A 7,284-nucleotide genomic window follows, 5' to 3' on the forward strand; every position below is an offset into this window, starting at 1 on the left:
CGTTACCCCCAAATTCTGATCTTAATCACTGACTGTAGATATCTTTGAAAAATATTGCTGAAATATGCTTAATTATTCTTCTGGACCTTTAAAAAGAAAAAAAAAAAGGAACATGGACACTGTACGGCCTGCTTGATGTGAATAGTGTTTCCATTGAGCAACAATCTAACGGGTGCTTTTCTTGTTCTTTCTTTTGAAGTATTTGCATACCAGACCAATTGTACTTTATCCAAGTTAGAATCATTTGCCTTTTTTGATGTTAGGTCAAGTTTCTTTTTTTCAAATCGTAGAAAGAAAATAACCTTTTGCTAAAAAGAAAATCATAGCAAAGAAAGAAAAGATTCTTAAACCAATTTTTTAGCATAAATTTTTATTCCCATTTTTTATATTTTTAATATAACATTTCAGAAGTTGAAATCCTACAAAATGAACAATTTGCCATACATTGAGACATTCAACAAGTGATAATGGATGTTGACTGTAAGGAAGAGGGGTTAGAAATGTTCAATTTTGTCTCTTTAACAATTTAAATTGAAAAAAAAAAAAAAGATACTCAAGCTACTGACATTGAAAGGGCTTTTGTAATCTGCACGTTCATAAGGAAGGAGGAAAATGTTATGGACCTTGGCAGAAGAGTTACGGCCCCTTACAATATAAACATTTTCTTTTTATTATTTTTTGGGAGAGTCAAAGTTTGCATTCTTTTCAAGAATGAAGCAAGTTTTTCCAATCTTCACCACAATTTATCTGGATGGGAAGATTAAACAAATTTTCCAAAACAATTGAAATTTTTTTCTTTTTGAATAAAAATGATTCAATCATTGACTTATTTTAATGAAATTACTTATCCTCCTCTTCTTCACTGGAAGAAAATCTATTTAGAAAAACATTTTAATTAAAAAGATTGAATTGTGTATTTTTCAGGCCACAAAATGTACACCTTTTGACTTGAAACAATTAAAACAAGTTAATGAAGATATAGGTAAAATCTACTTTTAGGGAAACTGATTCTATTTATAAAAAAAAAAAAAAATAAAATAAAAATTTGACACAAGTGGATGGAAAGAAAATGGCTGGCAAGTTTGAGTTTTTGTAAAAACAAAAATTGAAAGAAATCCTTAACTTACATCTATCTTTCGAATATTTCCAACCATTAATTGACTCTGAAAAATAGTTCAATGCGCATGATAAATTACAGATTTTACATCTCCAAGAATTGGCAATTAACCAATGCTTGACAATCAATTGAATCATTTCAATATTGTTATTTCTTCAGTCCACATGAAATCATTGTCATAAACATCATTCACAAAAATCCTTAACCTACATCCATCTTTCGAACATTTCTAACCATCTGACTGTGTAAAACGGTTGGACACCTAAGAATTCTGTGGCCATTTTCTTTCTAAGCCGTTGTATCTACAAAATGTATATTTTTGATTGAAAATTCTTGCAAACAATTGTGATGCTGATTCCATGTTTCACAAATGAGTTTATCAACAAATACAAGATTTAGGGAAGTTAGTTGATGCTGGGAACTTTTCAATATTGAAGATAACCAATTCTAAATGGAAATATGTAAATTTCTTTCAGTAAGATTCTTATTGACTAATTTTGAAACCAATTTGAGTGGCAATTTGTAAAAATAAAATATTTTCTGATTTTTTGATATTTTAAATGATTGATTTAATGAACAAAAACTGATTTATATATATATATATACAATTACCAAGATTATTGATTTATGGATAAAATCAGACAATTAAAAATGATTACATGAGTGGTGGGGTTCAGTTTGAATAAAGTATTCAGTAGGCAGCTTCTTTTACATCGTAAAATTGAATTTTACTTGTTGAAATATCGTTGAATAAACTTATTCAAAACATCTTTAAATTTTTCTCCTTTCCATAATGTCATTTTGAAACTGAAATTTGAAAAAAAAAAAAAAAAATGTAAAACCAGAAATAAATGAAAATAAATATTTTTACATCTTCTTGCTAATTGGTTTCATATTAAGTTGACTTTGCATCATTAATACAAGATGCCACAAACTGAATAAATGCAACATGACCTGAGGAGACTTGGATAAAGCATAAAATTTATCACCCCACCCACCCTCACCCCCGCTTATAAATGTAGAAAAGGAAACCTATCATATAAATGGCAAATGTTTTTATGTCCAGCTAAAACTTGAAAAATATATAACATCCACAAAGTTGTATTTTGTTGTTGTTATATTTAATCAGCATAACCCTGAATTATTAGTTTGACAAGAAAGTTCTTGCGGAATTTTTAATTTTGATTTCAAATGATGTATTTTCAAACAAGTTTTCATTATAATACCTTTACTTTATATATTATTTTAAAGAGCATTTTTCGCTTCATCTAATCATTTTAATTACAATCATTTTAATTCTAATCATTTAATTACAATCGTTTTAATTCTAATCGTTTTAATTCTAATCGTTTTAATTCTAATCGTTTTAATTCTAATCGTTTTAATTACAATCATTTTAATTACAATCGTTTCAAAACAATTATATCTTTTTGCAACATTGAATACAAGATGAAAAAAAAAACAAATTTGCACAATTTTCTTATTTCAATTCAAGCTAGGTCGAAAAGCTGCTGAAACAGCTCGTGATATCAACAAAGCGTTTGGCCTTGGAAACTGTACTAAACGCTCAGCACAATGGTGCTTTAAGAAATTTTGTGGTGGTGACAAGTCTTAGAGATGATGAGTATAGTGGTCAGCCAATGGATGTTCACAATGTCCAATCAAGAACCTTAGTCGAAGCCAATCCACACACAACTGTTCGAGAACTTGCTTTTGAATTATATGTAACATATATGACGATTTCTAACCACTTGAGAGAGATTGGAAAGACAAACAACCTTAATAAATGGGTGCCTCATGAATTGAATGACAACCAAAAGAAATGCTATTATGAAGTGTCATCTTCCCTTCTTTTACGCAACAAGAACAACCTGTTTCTTGACCAGGTTTTGACTTGTGATGAAAAGTGCATTATTTACAAAAACTGGCAACACTCAGGTCAGTGGTTAGACACTACAAAGATCCATGATATTTCCCAAAGCTAGAGTTGCACCAAAAGAAGGTCATGCATGCTGACTGTTTGGTGGTCTGCGACCAGTTTCATCCATTAGTTTTTTGAATGCAGGCGAAACTATTATGGCGTTTAAAAAATAAATGAAATGCATCAGAAACTTCAACAACAACACCCAGCATTAGTTGACAGAAAAGGCACAATTCTCCTCCAGGACAATGCCCAACCACATGTTACTAAACCGACCCTGCAGAAGTTAAACGAATTGGGCTACGAAACTCTGCCTCATCCATCATACTCTCCAGACTTTTCACCTTCAGACTACTACTTTTTTAAGCATCTCAAAACTTTCTGCATGAGAAATGTTTAAAAAACTTAATAAATATAAAAAACGTCTCTTAGCAACTTAATTGCCACCGGAACGAAAAATTTTACGTTACTAGTATAAATACAATTTAAAAAATTTTTTTTACGTTACTAGTATAAATACAATTTAAAAAATATTTTTTACGTTACTAGTATAAATACACTTGTTTTGCATTGGCAAAAGTGTGACTCTGATGATGCTTATTTCGATGAATAAATTTGTTTGAGCCGAGATATATTCATCTGAATTTAAAAATTAAAAACTGCAACAACTTTTTTGTCAACCTGATATAATATTAGATATTATTTAAAAAAAAAAATTTAAAAATTTATTTGGATGTCAAACGACCATTTATATCATTTAATGTTATCAAAATATACACAAATCTTTTAATGTAAAAAAAATCAGAGTTATTTCCCTTATTCCGATTTTAGTTGTGTGTGTGTGTGTGTGTGTGTGTGTGTGGAAATGGGCTGGGTCAAGTGGAAAGGTTTAGAAACGGGGAAGAGAGAGAGAGAGAGAGAGAGAGAGAGATTATATTACATTCTTGCCACAGGAAGTGCCGGGTAGCTCTGCAAATATACATATTAAAAAAACTATGGATAACAAAAAAGATACAAATTCTGATTGTTGAAAACATATATATATTAAAAAAAAAAAAAAAAAAAAGTATTTATGTAAAATTCAATCCTTTATCTTTTATTGTTTTCAAAGTCAAAAGATTTCTTAATTTCAACCTGGATTACAACTTAAATTTTTTTGTAAATTTTTGAACTCCAACTTTTTCCAGAATATTCAAAATTCGATTGATATACACATAAAATTTTATTAGGTAATATTATGTGTGTGTATATATATATTTGTGTTTACTTCAACAGTGCTCAATATGCTAGTAGAGCTAGGTAGTTGTGTGGAAATCTATGACAAGTAAGCTACATAGAAACATTCATGTTACATTCCTACAGAAAATCATCAGGAATTTAGCCGGATAATTTTCTGTAGAAATGAAACCTGAATGTTAGTGTAGCTTACTTGCTATAGATAGATTTCCTATTACTATATATTATGTGCATGATAATTCGATATGGTTTAATATATACAAATATTTGGACAATGTTTGAACATTGTTAAATCACATAACGATCTTAGCAGCAGCTGAATAGCGTAACGGTTAGGCAGTCGAGTTTCAAATTTAGTCTGAAGTAGTTGCTAGTTTGATGAGCTGTGATACGGCGAAACAGTACTGTATGTTGATGACGTGTGTGTATGTGTGTGTATATATATATATATATATGTGTGTGTGTGTGTATGTATATATATATATATACTGGGGAGGGGGACTTGGCTTTGCCTGGGTGTAAAATACGCCTCGATATGATATTTTAATTTGTCCAGATTTTGTATAAATTATTATAAAATCGTGATTTCAAAAATTAAAAAATGTATTTGGGTGCCATCAGCTAGATTCAAAACCGAAAGCAAAACCGTAGCATTAAAAGCTGGTGACGTTACCACTCTACCAACGTGACGTACATATGAACTGATTAAGAATAAAAAATAAACTAAGATGAATGTACAAAATGTATAACGATTTTTTTTTTAATTTTGACCTTAAAAACTATTTTAACCGGCTAAAGGCCAATAAGAAAACAATAAGATAATAAGAAAACAATAAGATAATAAGAAAACAATAAGAAAACAATAAGACAACAGTCCATAAAAATCCAATAATTTGAAGAACCTAGCGCCACTCTGCAACTTTTATTTTCAGAGGAGGTAGAGTTTAAAAATATGGAGACAGACAGACATATAGCCGTTTATATATAAGATTTAATGAATCCAAGCAATAACCGTTCACCTAAAGTTTTGCTGAAGAAATATCCAATATATTTATGACTAAAAATATTAGCTCAATTGACTCCGAAACTTTCTTCTAAAGATGGCAATTTATTAGTCTTGTTTAAAAGATAAATAACATTGGACTCATTTTGACATTTCATTAAAGTGTTGCATCTGTTTCGCATGAAGGCATAAACATCAAATCCTAGTGAATCACCATTTCATTTTTACATTAGTCATTTCTCTATGAATTACGTAGATTTTGTTTTTTCTTTAGATTTTTTTTTAATTGAAAATTTACATACAAGTTACATATTTCTTCCTCTCTCTAGGAAAAGGATTATATTTGGGATAACCAAAAAAGAAGGAAAGAAAAAAAAAAAAAAAAAAAAAAAAAAAACACACAGTGCAAGGGAGGCGACTCTAAGAAAAAAAAATGTTTTTATTGAGGGATTATCCCCCTTGAGCTGGGCGTATTTTTTTGTAATTAGCGAATTCCGAATGTGATTAAATTCAATTCTAGTATGGCTTAGGGTGTTGTTGCTATCCACCATATGTGCTTTCTTGAGTTTTCTGATCCTTGATCTTCTATGTCTAGTATTTTAACATCATCCCACATACCTTTTTTTCTCCATATCTGATCTGCTGGAGCTGATTTTTCGATTTCTCTGCATCTGGCAGCTTTTCGATGTTCTTCTAATCTTACTTTGAGGGAGGGGGGCATGTTTCACCTTTGTGAAGTTTTCCACATTTACATAAAATCTCATAAACATAGTTTTTGTCATGAGTTTTTTTAGTCGGGAGTTTTACTCGTACAAGGTGTTTTCAGAGTGTTGATTTGCTCTTAAACACTGTCCTAATATCATACAAACTGCATATTTAAAAATGTTTTTTTTCGATAGGCCTTTCGAGTATGGTGTGTAAACTGTGGTAGTTTTTTTTTTTTTTTTGGATGGTGTTCTTTGATGTTTGATCTGAATTTTCTGGAGCTGATATCATGCTTTCTGGGTAGTTATTTTGGTGGAGGATTCTTCTTAGATTGGTCATCTCTTCTTGATAAGTAGTGTTGCATATTGTCCTCGCTCAATGTTTTCTCAGAATTTTTTACCTACGGACTTGACACTTGATATATTTGGAATTTGGACTTGTGGAACAATTTCAATTTGTTTTTTTTACTGGGAAAAATAGTTGCTAAGGGGTCAAAATCAAAAACAGTTGACCATGGTAGGAGTAAGTCTATAAAACCTATTACTTCTGCACATGTGCAAATACACGTTCACAGTTTGAAGTTAATTTTTGACCTTTCTTACCTTTCTGTCATTAGCCCAAATTGTAGCAACCAAGGCTGAAGCGCTAAATGTTTTGGTTTCAATTCTAGCTGATGGCACCCGATGAATGAGGATCAACAAATACTTCCCATACTTTTATTGTCATCGAAATCGGTGGAATCGCCCACTTTTTTTTAAATCTGCTCTAGTTCGGGTTCCATTTCTCTGCAGTGTAGCGGAAGGAAGCTTCATATGCCTCCATACGCTGACTTAGTCTACAATGTATTGGAAATGTATTAAATTATTTGTAAATAATGGTTTAAAATGCAAAAGTCAAGTACCACGGTTCAGTTGTGCTCTAAACAGAAAAGTTCATTTTGAACGCACCCCTGTCATATCAAAGAACCAACTGTTGACTTTATGAAATTATTTTTACATAATCACTTGAATTAAAGTTAAACATATAAAAGTCAAGTGTCATGGTTCAATTGTGCTCTAAAAAGAAACACTTATTTTGAATGCGCCCCTGTCTTATAAAATTGTGATGTTAGGTTGTATAAAAATGTTAACTTTTGTCAAAAATCAGATTTTCTTCTTTAATCGGATTTGTTTGTTTAGCGATACTTATCAGATGTGTTCTGATACAGAACCTATGTAAGAACACTCCCAGACACATCAAGTACCTTTGTGTGAAATTTTTAAAAATCGACCTAGGTGTTTTCAAGTCCATCTGGAATGAACT

The sequence above is a fragment of the Euprymna scolopes genome, chromosome 7 (assembly GCF_053919585.1).
Source record: "Euprymna scolopes isolate OS-2025 chromosome 7, ASM5391958v1, whole genome shotgun sequence".
NCBI classification, from domain to species: domain Eukaryota; kingdom Metazoa; phylum Mollusca; class Cephalopoda; order Sepiida; family Sepiolidae; genus Euprymna; species Euprymna scolopes.